Below are 12442 nucleotides of genomic sequence, written 5' to 3'. Positions count from 1 at the left end.
GGTGCTGGCTGCTGATTGGTCATTCGCAAAGATTAATGACATGAGAGTGGCTGAGCCCAAATGAACTGAGAAAAGAACAAATCACTTGAGAAAGTGACCTGTTCACTCACGTTCACTGAAAAGATTCATTCTTTTTGAATGAAATGTTCGTGAACAACACAACACTACTGGGAACTAGTTCTCAAAAAGAACCAGTTTCCAATTCCCATTCCTACTGTAAACTAGGTACCAAGTTCATAAAACACTGAAAAGTGAAATTATCCCAATACCCTTAAGAATTTATAACAGAAACAAACATTTGCCAAGTGAACTCACTGGCCTTAAGGATCTCTTTGTCTGCCTCCTGCATCGCTTTGCTTTCTTTTCATTTTCAAAGTGTCAATTTCCCCGGCTGTCACCCCAAACATCCCCCCTCCATGTTCCTACGCCCTGCACACCTGCTCAGCCAAGCCTACTTTGCCACAACACAACCCCCACCCGCCCCGACACTCTCACCCCTCCCCGTCAAAGCCTTGTGCTGGAGCCCAACCCCGGGCGGGCTGGGCATGCGGGGCGGAGAACAGATGATTATCTGCTTTCTAAAAATCATCACATAGCTCGCATGCCTGCTCCACTCCTTCTCGCTGCCCCACCTGCCAGTTTACCTCAAACAGCCCAGCACCAGCTATTCAACTACATCTGCCGCATCACTCTGCACCCTTCGCCCCCGTGCATCAATTGCGAAATTTGCCAAATTTCTCTGAACTCCTTTTCAAAGAGATATGTAGAGTGTTCAAAAACACCGCACCCAGACCAACCCTGACCCCAGGCCATTGCAACTCTGCAACTTCTCCCAATGCCAAGGGCTGAAAGACAGACTGTTCTTCACGAGGGACCACCCACCTGATTGCACTCATTGTACCCCAGGAGCAAAAAGGCCAACCCGCGGGTCCAAAACTGCGAACCGCGTATCATCTCTCCGTCTCATTATTCGATCAAGTGGTTCTCAACCGTCTGCCGATCTGTGTAGCACTTGAGGAACAGAGTACTCCTGAGGGCCCCTTCCCAGTGTCTATTGTTTCGCTACGTGAAAAGGGGCCCCGATGGAGAAGGGGGGGGGGGAGCCCCCTTGTGCAAGAAATTGTTCATTTATTAATTTGTGCTATATCATGTTGCCCGGTTTCATGTTTGACAAAAAAGCGGCCGGCAAATGGGCAGATTAGTTATCAACACCAGCTGTCCAGACCAGACTGGCGAGATTCACTACGTCCCCCTCCCACCCACTTCCTGCAGTATCATTATCGAACTCCTTATCTGTTTATCTTCCCCGTCTTGCCGCCTCCTTAGCTCGTGTGTACTCTGCGGCATTAAGGGCCCGCGTCAGGCAGATGGACAAAGCCTCGGATCAATCGGCGAGATCAATACGACCCAGACTGACTGAGGACTTGCCGTCCAGACTGACGGACACTCGACAGCGGCTCTGATCCGGTCCAGTCTGGGCTTGCCACCTCCAGCTTCGCTTCAGCTTAGTTCCGCTAAGTCTCGTCTGGACTTGTTCAGTGATGACATGTTAGCATTTCATGCTGAGATGTTAAGAAAAATGACATTCTGGAATTTTATAATGCCATGTTTTCGCTCCTTCCTCATTTTCTCGCTGTTGACACTTTTACATTTTTGTAGTTATTTCAGCTTGTTTTGCTGTTGTTTCTTTTGTTGTTTTTGTTGATATATTTTAAATCCAGGAAGTGGGTATAAAAAAGATGAAAACCTACAGATGCATGTTAAAAAAATAAAATAAATCGCTACATAGTAGAGATGGGCGAGTACTGATACCAGGTATCGGTATCGGGCTGATATTATTCACTCTCTTGTGGCCATTGTATAATCAGAAACTAGAAATTAGAACTATATGCTACATTGGGATATATAAGTAATTCTTAAAATTATCTGTCATTGTTTTTTGAGGAGGAAATTTTATGTATCAAAATTACTAGTGGTATCGGTACTTGGTATCAGTATCGGTGACTACTCAAGACTTGACACTCGTATTGGAATCGGTCTTTAAAAAAATGGTATCGAACATATTTACTGAAAAGTTTCCACATTTAACAAATTCATGAGACGGCCAAATGGCTGCCTAATTTACCTCTTTAAAATGTTAATTGTTTCTTATGTAAGATGTGTATTTGGGGTTTTTGTACGCTATAATCATCAAAATGACTAAAATAAACTCATGGAATATTTCACTTGTGGGACTGTGTAGTATCAGTTTCACTTTTTGAAATGCACTACTGAAATGAATTCAATTTTCCATGATATTCAAATTTACTGCGTTGTATCTGTGTATTTTCAGAGTATTGTTTGGCCTTGCCGGATGACTCTGCTCCACTGAATTCCATATGACAACATGTCAACGTGGCTGCACTCACAAAGAAGCGGGAAACATATTTTCCTCCACATGACGCTGTGCAACAAGAGAGAGGATTGCAGACAAATTGGATAATGACGCTGCACAGAGAGACCCATTAAGTAATCAGATACAAAAACACAGGTGGGTGATCTTCTCTTCGCAGACAAAAGCAGACTGGATGTTGTTTTTTTTGCGACCCTTCCTCCCCACCTGGCGAGCACTCACCCCGTCTGTGCTCATTCTAGGTCAGGTTCCTGATAACAAACAGCAACGGAGCCACAGCAGTTCCTGCCTATCTTCCGGCTGCAGCGTCTGTTGTGTTTTTGATGTAGTCCAGGCTCGCTGCCTGGGCCCCCGTCTCGGTCTGAGGGGCCCGTGATGAAAACAAGCAGGGAGGAAGGAAGCGACTCGGCAACAACAGTCAGTCATCACTCAGTCGGCGTGCGTACATTGTCACGTCTTGCAGGTTTGCTGAGTTTACAATTAAATACGCTTCTATACACAAACATTGGCTGTCTTTTTAGTAGCCTCATACATATAGAAAAAATACACGCCCCCCTCAAATAGACAACTTCTTTTTTTCATCAGGAAAAAAATACGTGGTATTAAATGTAATATTTGTAATGCATATTCAATTAATTAGCAAGTTTTATTATTTGTTTGCGAAACAAAATGCTAATAATATGTTTCTAAAAATAAAACCCTCGCCCCTAATAAATGCCTGGTTATCCTGACTGACTGAAGTCTGATTGCTTTGCATTTGAACTGCTCAAATTTAGAAAATTTCCAAATAAAGCTTCAGGAGAATCTGTTTCAGTAATGAAGTGAAAAATCGTTTTTTAGTATGCCCTAGTTTGTTTTCAAGGTTAGGTTTTCAATTTTTTTCCCCCATCAAAATGTTGTCCCTATTTTTTGGACATCAGTTCACACTCAGACATTCATTACCCAGAATCAATGCGTGTCCACCTGAAGCATTTTCATGAATTACATGAAAATGGTTAAACAGACACGGCAAGGCATATTTCCGCAATTCAAGCTTTTATTAACAACTCTCCAGAAAAAACAAACAAAAAAAACCTCTTACTAAACCTCACACTTATTTTCTTCTCTATGGGGCCTTATTTAACAGTCACACTCAATAAACATTCACAAAATAGTTTGAATGTGCTGTTAAATACGCCACCATAGGGATAAGTAAAGTGTGCTGAAATGTATTATAATGAGTGCTTTTATTTGGAAGGACTGACTTTTGACAAGATGTTACATCTATGTTCCCCAACTTACCTAAGTTTGGATGAACAAGATCAGGAGGTTTTTTTATTATCTTCAGTTATTAATAAAAGCTTGCATTGTGTAATTGGCCTTGCCCTCTATTGAACCGTTTTTACGTAATTCAACAGAAAGTGAAGTTTGAAAAGAAAGAAGACAAATAATGGCTCTCAATTTTTTTTTCCTCCTCGCTGTGGTCAAGCATTTTCAACAAAGGTAAAAGTCATGCTATCCACTTGAGTATTAGATTTATTTCACAGTTTTTGTCCATAATGTGATAGCTATTCTCTAAAATGTATTTTATGTTTTGGAACAGATTCATTAGATTTACATTATTTTCTATGAAAAATACTGCTTTGGATTTCATTTTAGTCAGAATTTCTGGAACGTAAAAGTGCACAAAATCAACGTTTCACCGCACAGTTATAGTAATAGAGTAATTTTACTCAAATGTTTTAAGTCCTAGTTAAGATCTAACTAATTATTAGAAAATTTTGTTTTCTCTGTTCTTACAAAAAAAAAATTGGGGAGAGACTTTATGAAGCGGAAGGATTTCTGAATCAGCTTAAGAGTTTTTGCTTTTTGTTTTCTTCTTTGAGCATTTAAATTTCTCCTCTGACTCGATTGGACGAGTGTTTTGTACTGAGGATTTGGCTGAAGGTCATAAAGCACGGCAAGCTTGTGTATCCTGCCAGGGGAGTCGCTGGCGAGCGCGTCACTCTTCCTTGCCGGGACAGGAAGCGAGTGGGGTTAAACAGAGGGAATCCCGCAAACCTTGGCCAGGAAACTCCTCAGCGACGTCCCACGCTTCCCGCCACAGGGACTTCTGGTGACAGCCGCAAACTCGGATGTATTCCCATTGGAGTGCTTTGGAGGATCTTCAGTAGATGGTTACAACAGAACACAACATTACATGAAAAAAATAGCATAGCGCTCAGAGGAGGACCTCCACCAAGGCTAAACTGCTAACTATTTGTTAGTTTAATTGTACCTTGCACAGATTGCGCCAGATGCACAAAAACTGCTGTAGTACATAACTGTTTTGTGGAAAACACTACTTCACTTTTATATTTTTATGCAGGATCGTGAGTGATCGGCGGCAACAATGAATACACAGAGACTGATATACTGTGCTAGAATAATTGTGCCCTTTATTCCCCACAAACAGCAATCAACACACTTCAACGCTAAGCAGCATAATATAATCACATCAGCGCTTACCTTGACACTAGACCGGAGAGCCGACGGTCCGGGTAGAACGAGCTGCTTAACGGCTGGGCGAACGTACGCTTCCCTCAGCTGACTCTACCCAAACAGCGTGCCGCTCCGTCTTTTATTCTTTAACAAGTAGGGATGAGCGTGAGAAACTGGGCTGGCCAAGCCCTCTCCCAGGCACCCTTTCTATGAGTCGTGTCCTGCTTCGAAAACATGTTTCTGAAATAGGGAGGACTGCAGGTGACCTGCCTCGAAAACATGTTTTCGAAACAAGGAGGACTGCAGTATAAACAAGGCATTCAACTTAAGAGTTCCCAGGCTCGATTCCGTTCCGGAGCAATCAAGTGTTTATTTGAGGGAAGGCATTTATTTGTTTAAGTAGTTTAACTAAGAGATGGCATCTACCAGAGTGGTAGCCACTTTTGGGGAGCGTGTCTCAGTAGAGTTCTTTTGGAGGGGAGGCATTAATTTGGTGAGGTAATTTAACTGAGGAATGGGGTGTACTGGTGTGGAGGCAATGTTATGGGAGTGTTCCATTTTGGAGGAGAACAGCTGAAGAGTCATGGGCCTATTTGAGGGGAGGTATTTATTTGTTTCAGTGGTGAGGGATGGCATCTACTAGAGCGGAGGTCACTTATTCGAGTGCGCCATATCAGAGGGGAAAGGTTAATTATTCAAGGGTCTATTTGAAGGGAGGCATGTTTTTTCTTCAAATGGTTTAACTAAGGGATGGCATCCTTTGGAGTGGAGACCACTATTCAGGCATGTACCAGATTGTAGTTTAACACTTAAGAAGTCCAGGGTCAATTTGAGGGGAGGCGTTTATTTATTAAAGTGGTTTAACTGAGACATGGCATCTATTGGAGCATAAACAGTAGATATTCTACTGTCAACGTGTCATTTCTCAATGCATCGCTAAGTGAAATGCCCTCATCCTGTGTTTACATTCTGCACAGAGTCAGCGCCACCTGCTGGAAGAACGCCTCCGCACGCGCCGACAGAAGAAGAGCAAGCCTGGCAGCGAGCATCAGACGTCCGCTGACACAAGATCAATCACAGGTCTGCTCAAGTGATTTTTATTGGCTCTAAAAAGTCCTTGCCACTAGCCTAACGGGGGGCATTCATCTCCACCCCCGCAAACCGTACATCGCCCAACACGAGCGACTTAAAAGAAAATGACAACACAGAGTGTCGGAATAAATGTGTTCACATCACAGGCGTGGGCCAGATCAATGCGCTCCTTTTCCTCCTTTTGAAGGGACGAGCACTTGGTCCCAGAGGTGTCCCCCAACACCCCGCCCCCCTTGCAAGCTACCATCCTTCTCTTTCCCCTCCTCACATGAAGGTCTCAGCTCCACTAGTAGAGCCCCCAGCCTTTCCTGCCAGCATGCTTTATGAAGGACAAGTTCATAGAGGATCTGGTTCTCATTGACTTCCTAATAAGACATTTTGTCTCCTGCTTAGCGTCTGCTAGCCAGCGGCAAAGCTCCCGCCCAAACGATTCCAGTGTATGTGTACGCGTGTGTGTGCTTGGTGTGTACTGTTCGAAGTATCTGTAGGCCTTTCCAGTTTTTCTGCCAAACCGAGGAATTTGACATAGCCTACTCCCTCCGTTGTAATTTATATTGTGATGATCGGACATAATCAGATTTGAGAGATGACGAAAAAGGAGAACTTTGGAGAGAGAAAAAAAAGCGTACAAAAAACAGCAGTTAGTTTGTTGAAATTAGTTTTTAAAGCAGGTTTGTTCCTTTTTTTGGGGGGGGGGGGGGCAATTATCCATCTTGTGGCCATTTTATGATTAGAAATTAGGAGAATGGAAAACTGCCATTCATCCCGTCGGATGAGCTGGCTGAAGTGGCTGGGGAGAGGGAAGTCTGGGCTTCCCTGCTAAAGCTGCTGCCCCCGCGACCCGACCCCGGATAAGCGGAAGAAGACGGACGGACGGACGGAAAATTGCCATTAATTTAATACAATTTTAAGGGAAAAGGCTATATTGAGATATATTGGTCTTTCTTTAAAAGTATCTGTCAATGTTTTTGCTTTTGGAAATTTCATGTATCAAAAAGTGACTACTCAGAAGTTGAGTACTTGTAAAAAAAAAAAAAAAAAAATTCAAATTTTTTTAAAGGTATCAAACATCCCTTTTTTAAAATACATGGAATAGAGTGCAAAAATAGTGTTATAAAGTAAAAGTAAACTACAATTCTCAAAGTACTGCTAGACCTTCTTTCTTGGGTCAGATTGGGTCAAATTAATACATTTAAAATCAACACCAAAAGCTCATGAAGTTTGTTGACGAAGACAAAAACTAATGTAATTGCATTTTCGTTATAATTACAGTAAATGAGTAGTTTCAGTTATTGCACACGTTGATGTCATCACAATAATATAATGAAGATTTTCTTGAAGTAAAACATTTCCAGAATTGGGTCGCAATAGTAAGTGATAATTTAATTAATGAATTTTCTAAAAAAAATAATAAAAATTTGACTTTTTCTAGTAATATTACAACTTCATTTTCGTAACCCTCTCGCCACTTTGCTCTTGTAAAATTACAACTTTACTCATGGCATACTGTTTTTCCCTATGTAATATTTTGACTGGCAACATTAGTAGCATTTTTTTTTCACTTTATTTCCAAAAACGTTAAGGCATTTGGAAAACTGAACATTTTAATTCAAAATCTAAAGTTTATCAAATGTGCTGTTCCTTTACAGAAACTGGCAAAAATGTATATTAGGCTGTCACAATTTTCTTCACAGCGGCAACATTTAGGTATAAACTAGAGCTGTCAAACAATTACATTTTTTAGTCAGATTAATCGCATCTTAGAATTTTTATTAGTCACGATTAATCACTTAATAAAAATTGGATACACCCATCATCTTACAAATGACACCTCAATGACTTGCTGTGGCAAAAGGATGAACTAAAAGACCAAAATGACTTTTTACTCCTCTGTTTCTGAGTTGTTGACTTGTGCATTGCGACGGACAACAGCCCGAAAATGAAAGCGAAAAGAAACAATAAAAGCGTCTCCTGGCACACAAGGTTGCCCAGTAAATCTCCCCAGGATGCAGTAACAACCTCCTGGGGAGAGTGGAACACGAGGACTGTGATCTTTTTTTCTACGTTTTTTTTTTAACTGAGGCTCAAATGAAAGCCAGGAACTGGTGGAATGGGGCGGCTAAAGCTCAGGCTGCTTTAAATCACCTGGACCAGGCCCGAGCTTTAAAAGCTGGCCCACTCCCTGCTGACCAGAGGGAGGCGAAGGAGAAACTCTGTGACCAGTAAACAATGTCCGCCAAGCCCCCTGGAGCCACGGGAGGGAAAGGAAACGACACGTCCCTCGGGCCTTAACTTTGACCTCAGCGCCATCCCCCAGATTAAATATATTACGCATTTGTTTGAACTTTGGTTGCGTTCATTTTTGTTTTTGAGGAAACACTACTTTTACTCTATTGCATTCCAAAAAATCCAACAAAGTTAGGAAGGCGGCTAAAAAAAACGGTAGAAAACCGGTGTTACAAGATGGATTTCACATCATAGCTTCTGTGCGAGGCATCTCTGCCGGGATCATAGCCGAATTTGTCACTTCAGAGAGTCACCTTCACCGAGTGAGCAGCTCTTCCGCTGCTTCACACAAGGGGACCAAATTATGCAGAGCTGAACATCAACGGCAACAACTGTTCCCAGTAAAGTGCATGAGTCACTTTTGTGTTTTATTTCACTTTGTGAGTTGCTTCCCTCAGGCACCGTAAAAAAAAAGAAGAAAAAAAGTCCTCTTTGTGCCAATAGTGCCAGTGCTACAAGGTTGTTTGAAGCTGTGTCCACAAATAAAATATGTATTTTTAGAAGCTCTTTTCTCCACTATGGGGTAAAAAAAACTAATCGCAGGCCGAACCACTGGCAGTTTAAAAAATATATATCGTTAATCACATACTTAATTCACAAAGTATGTGCCTCCTGTCGAGAACATTTAGGCCAGTGAGAAGACAGTTAGTTCTGAAAAGACAGAATCACAAAAAATGGTAAACTAAGGAAACGTGTTTAAGAAATGTAGAAAGAAATACTGAAAAAGGGAAAAATACAAAACAATGTTAAGTTAAAAATGGGAAATTATTTTTAAAAACTAAACCTGTACCAATAGCGGCATGAAAATGTAAATAAAAAAACTTTAACCTGACTTTGATATAATGCGCTACGTTAGCTGGCTAAGCTATCAAGCCGCTAGCAAACACGACTGGTCATGACAGACAACATACATTCAGTCACCATTTTGCATAGGTTTATAGAAACAACATAGAATGCAGCAGAATTGTTCGTTCAGTGGAAAAAGTGACATCTATTTAAGTGAAAACTACGCATTGAGCATGTTTAGCTTATAGAGTGCTAATAGCTATAGTAGATGCTAATTTGGGAGATGTTCTGTAACTTGCGATTGAAGACCATTTTCATCAATGCATTCTTGAGATTAGAAAAACAAAATAAGGTAAAAACAATTACAGATCATTTTAAAATAAATACATTTATATGTGTCAATATAGCATTTCTTTAAAATTGCATAATATTAATGGCACTTTTCTATTCTTCTGATTTCTATTTCCTAATCTCAAAACGGCCCGTATCGTCTCTCGTCACGAGTACTGATACCTTTAAATAAGGACGGATATCGGCCCGATATGAAACCTGGTATCGGTATTCACCTTTCTCTACACTCGATATTACATTTCCTACACGCAAAACGACACGAGCATATACAGTATGTGGGCCTTCCATTCCATTCACCTCCCCTTGCAATGACAGTTAGCACACTCAATTTAGCATCCTCTCTGTTTCCATGGTACATGTCAAACACAAACTGTGGTCTTACAAATTGAACTGTAGGATGCCCCCCCCACCCCCACACACACAAACATCCAGCCCCCCACCTCCTCGCTACTGCTCCCAATGCATCACTAAATCACAACACAAACATACCCCATAAAAAAAACATGACGCGCAAGCAAGAGCACCTTTGGGCCGAGGATGGTGGCCACAAGTGTCGTAACCTAGCAACCGGGGAGTAGCTGCCGTGAGAGAGTGAGTGGTAAAGGCGGGCGGTCGGGTGGGTGGTTTCCTCTTGAAAATAAAACCCACTCCTCGTTTATTTGCCCCTTTGTTTGAGCGGCTATTTTAAGACCTTTGAGCGTGGCTCTCCCTCACCCGAGGATTCATTTATTTTTAGTCACATGGCCGCTTCGGTGTGGACCGACACGCTCGCTATCTCCGCCGTGCTGCCTGCATCTGCTTTCCACGACAGGAGGATGAGGAGGAGCTGTGTGTGTGTGAGAGGAGAACAGACAGAGGGAGTGTTTTCCATCTGTGTTTTTGGCTGCGTGTATCTCTTTTGTCTGAGGCGGTCATGCCACGCAGCATGTCTACGAATACGTTTACACCTCCTCCCCCCCTCAATCTGGAATGTTTCCTATTACACAGCATTGTCTTTGTGTATATTTGTTGCCATAGCTGCATGCATTTAGCCACATGCGCAGGCCTGTGTTATATATGCTGCTGAACAGCTGGTCAGGACTGGTTCTTTTCTATTATTGAGACGTGTTGTATCGACATCAAATATCAATATTGCTATGTCGTGTTGCATCAAATGCATTTTTGCTTCCAACATTGTGATTATTACACACTTTCTTAAAATATGTGGTAGCCTGGATTGCTTATTTGGGATAATATCGATATGTATCATATAATTTACTATCAAACATTGATATTTTAGCCGTCAACATAGTGATTTTTCATACGTTGAGCATCTGATGCTGATCGGTGTGCCAAATGAAGTGACGGTGGCGTGCATATTGTTTTCCCCCAACAAGCTCAGCAAATTCATGAAGGAGAAGTCTGATTGTGTTTGAAGCAAAAGCACAAATGGACGAGCGGGGAGTATGCATCGATGTCTGCCTCTTAATTTGCATATTCAAAGCTTATGCACGATGTCACAGGTGCGATTTATCTGAGTCATAAGCCCCCCCGGATGAAACACTGCACCCTCTGCGTCGTGGGCAGCAATAAAAATAATAAACAAGAAAATCATACAGAAGCGAGATGTGTGACTCTGAGGCGCCGATGTGAATTTACCGTCATTGGCTGGAGAAAGGTCAAAGCAAAGGCGCATGGAAATAAATAGGCACGCGTGGAAGAAGTGCTTAGAGAAGAGCGGGGTCCCAATCTATTCCCCTCACACTCCCCTTTCTCTTCCATTACAGACCTCATCAGCATCAAATCCTCACCAGAAGGAGAGCCAGCCCCCTCCCCCTACATACAGTACAGTATACGTGTCCTCTTTTTCACACACATCCGCACCTCCGCTGTGGGCCTTCTTGCAAGAATGAGGCAATTTGTGCAAATCTTATGGGAAGTCTTTCCATTTGGAATGTATTCTCTACAAGACTGGCTATGCTACTGCTAGGCAACCTTTAACCTTTTATAGGAAAAGGTTAAAAAAAAAAGATATAGAATTGTTAAAAAATTTAGTTGAAAAATTCAGCTGTCAGAATGTGTAACATTGGGTTTTAAAGGAGTCGGGGTTTCAAAGGAAAGTTTGGCCTCCATGCAACGATTTTTAACAGTTGTTACAAAATTGAGTTGAAAATTCAGCTGTCGGAATGTGTAAGATCAGTTTTGAAAGCGTCTGGGTTTCAAAGTTAGTTTTCAAAGGAGGGTTTGGCTTCCATTTTCACAATTTTAACCTTTGTTACAAGATTGAGTTGTAAAATTCAGCTGTCAGAAAGTGTGACCTCAGATATTACAGGAGGCAGGGTTTCAAAGAAGGGTTGGGCTTTCATGCAGCGATTTTTAACAGTTGTTACAAAATTGAGTTGAAAAATTCAGCTGTCGGAATGTGTAAGATCAGTTTTGAAAGCGTCTGGGTTTCAAAATTAGTTTTCAAAGGAGGGTTTGGCTTCCATTTTCACAATTTTAACCTTTGTTACAAGATTGAGTTGTAAAATTCAGCTGTCAGAATGTGTGACCTCAGATATTACAGGAGGCAGGGTTTCAAAGAAGGGTTGGGCTTTCATGCAGTGATTTTTAACAGTTGTTACAAAATTGAGTTAAAAAATTCAGCTGTCAGAATGTGTAAGATCAGTTTTGAAAGCGTCTGGGTTTCAAAATTAGTTTTCAAAGGAGGGTTTGGCTTCCATTTTCACAATTTTAACCTTTGTTACAAGATTGAGTTGTAAAATTCAGCTGTCAGAATGTGTGACCTCAGATATTACAGGAGGCAGGGTTTCAAAGAAGGGTTGGGCTTTCATGCAGTGATTTTTAACAGTTGTTACAAAATTGAGTTAAAAAATTCAGCTGTCAGAATGTGACCTCAGATTTTAAAGGAGGCAGTGTTTCAAATTAAGGTTTCAAAGAAGGAAGGGTTTGGTTCCCATGCAACGATTTTTAACAGTTGTTACAAAATTTAGTTGAAAAATACAGCTGTCAGAATGTATGACCTCAGATTTAAAAAAAGGCAGGGTTTCAAAGGAGGGTTTGGCTTCCATGCAGAGTTGTGATTTTAACATTTAG

General features: G+C 41.5%; 1 long non-coding RNA gene across 1 annotated transcript; it reads left to right on the top strand.

Annotated features, from left to right (window-relative positions):
* The first annotated feature begins 2393 nt into the window (after positions 1 to 2393).
* Positions 2394 to 11229, top strand: LOC144062135 (uncharacterized). Its single transcript, XR_013296342.1, has 4 exons — positions 2394 to 2530; positions 2635 to 2855; positions 5830 to 5932; positions 11134 to 11229. It is a non-coding gene; the product is annotated as an uncharacterized LOC144062135 (long non-coding RNA).
* The last annotated feature ends 1213 nt before the right edge of the window (positions 11230 to 12442 follow it).

Source organism: Vanacampus margaritifer, chromosome 13, assembly GCF_051991255.1.
Source record: "Vanacampus margaritifer isolate UIUO_Vmar chromosome 13, RoL_Vmar_1.0, whole genome shotgun sequence".
NCBI classification, from domain to species: domain Eukaryota; kingdom Metazoa; phylum Chordata; class Actinopteri; order Syngnathiformes; family Syngnathidae; genus Vanacampus; species Vanacampus margaritifer.
This window is presented reverse-complemented; position numbering and strand designations above follow the sequence as displayed.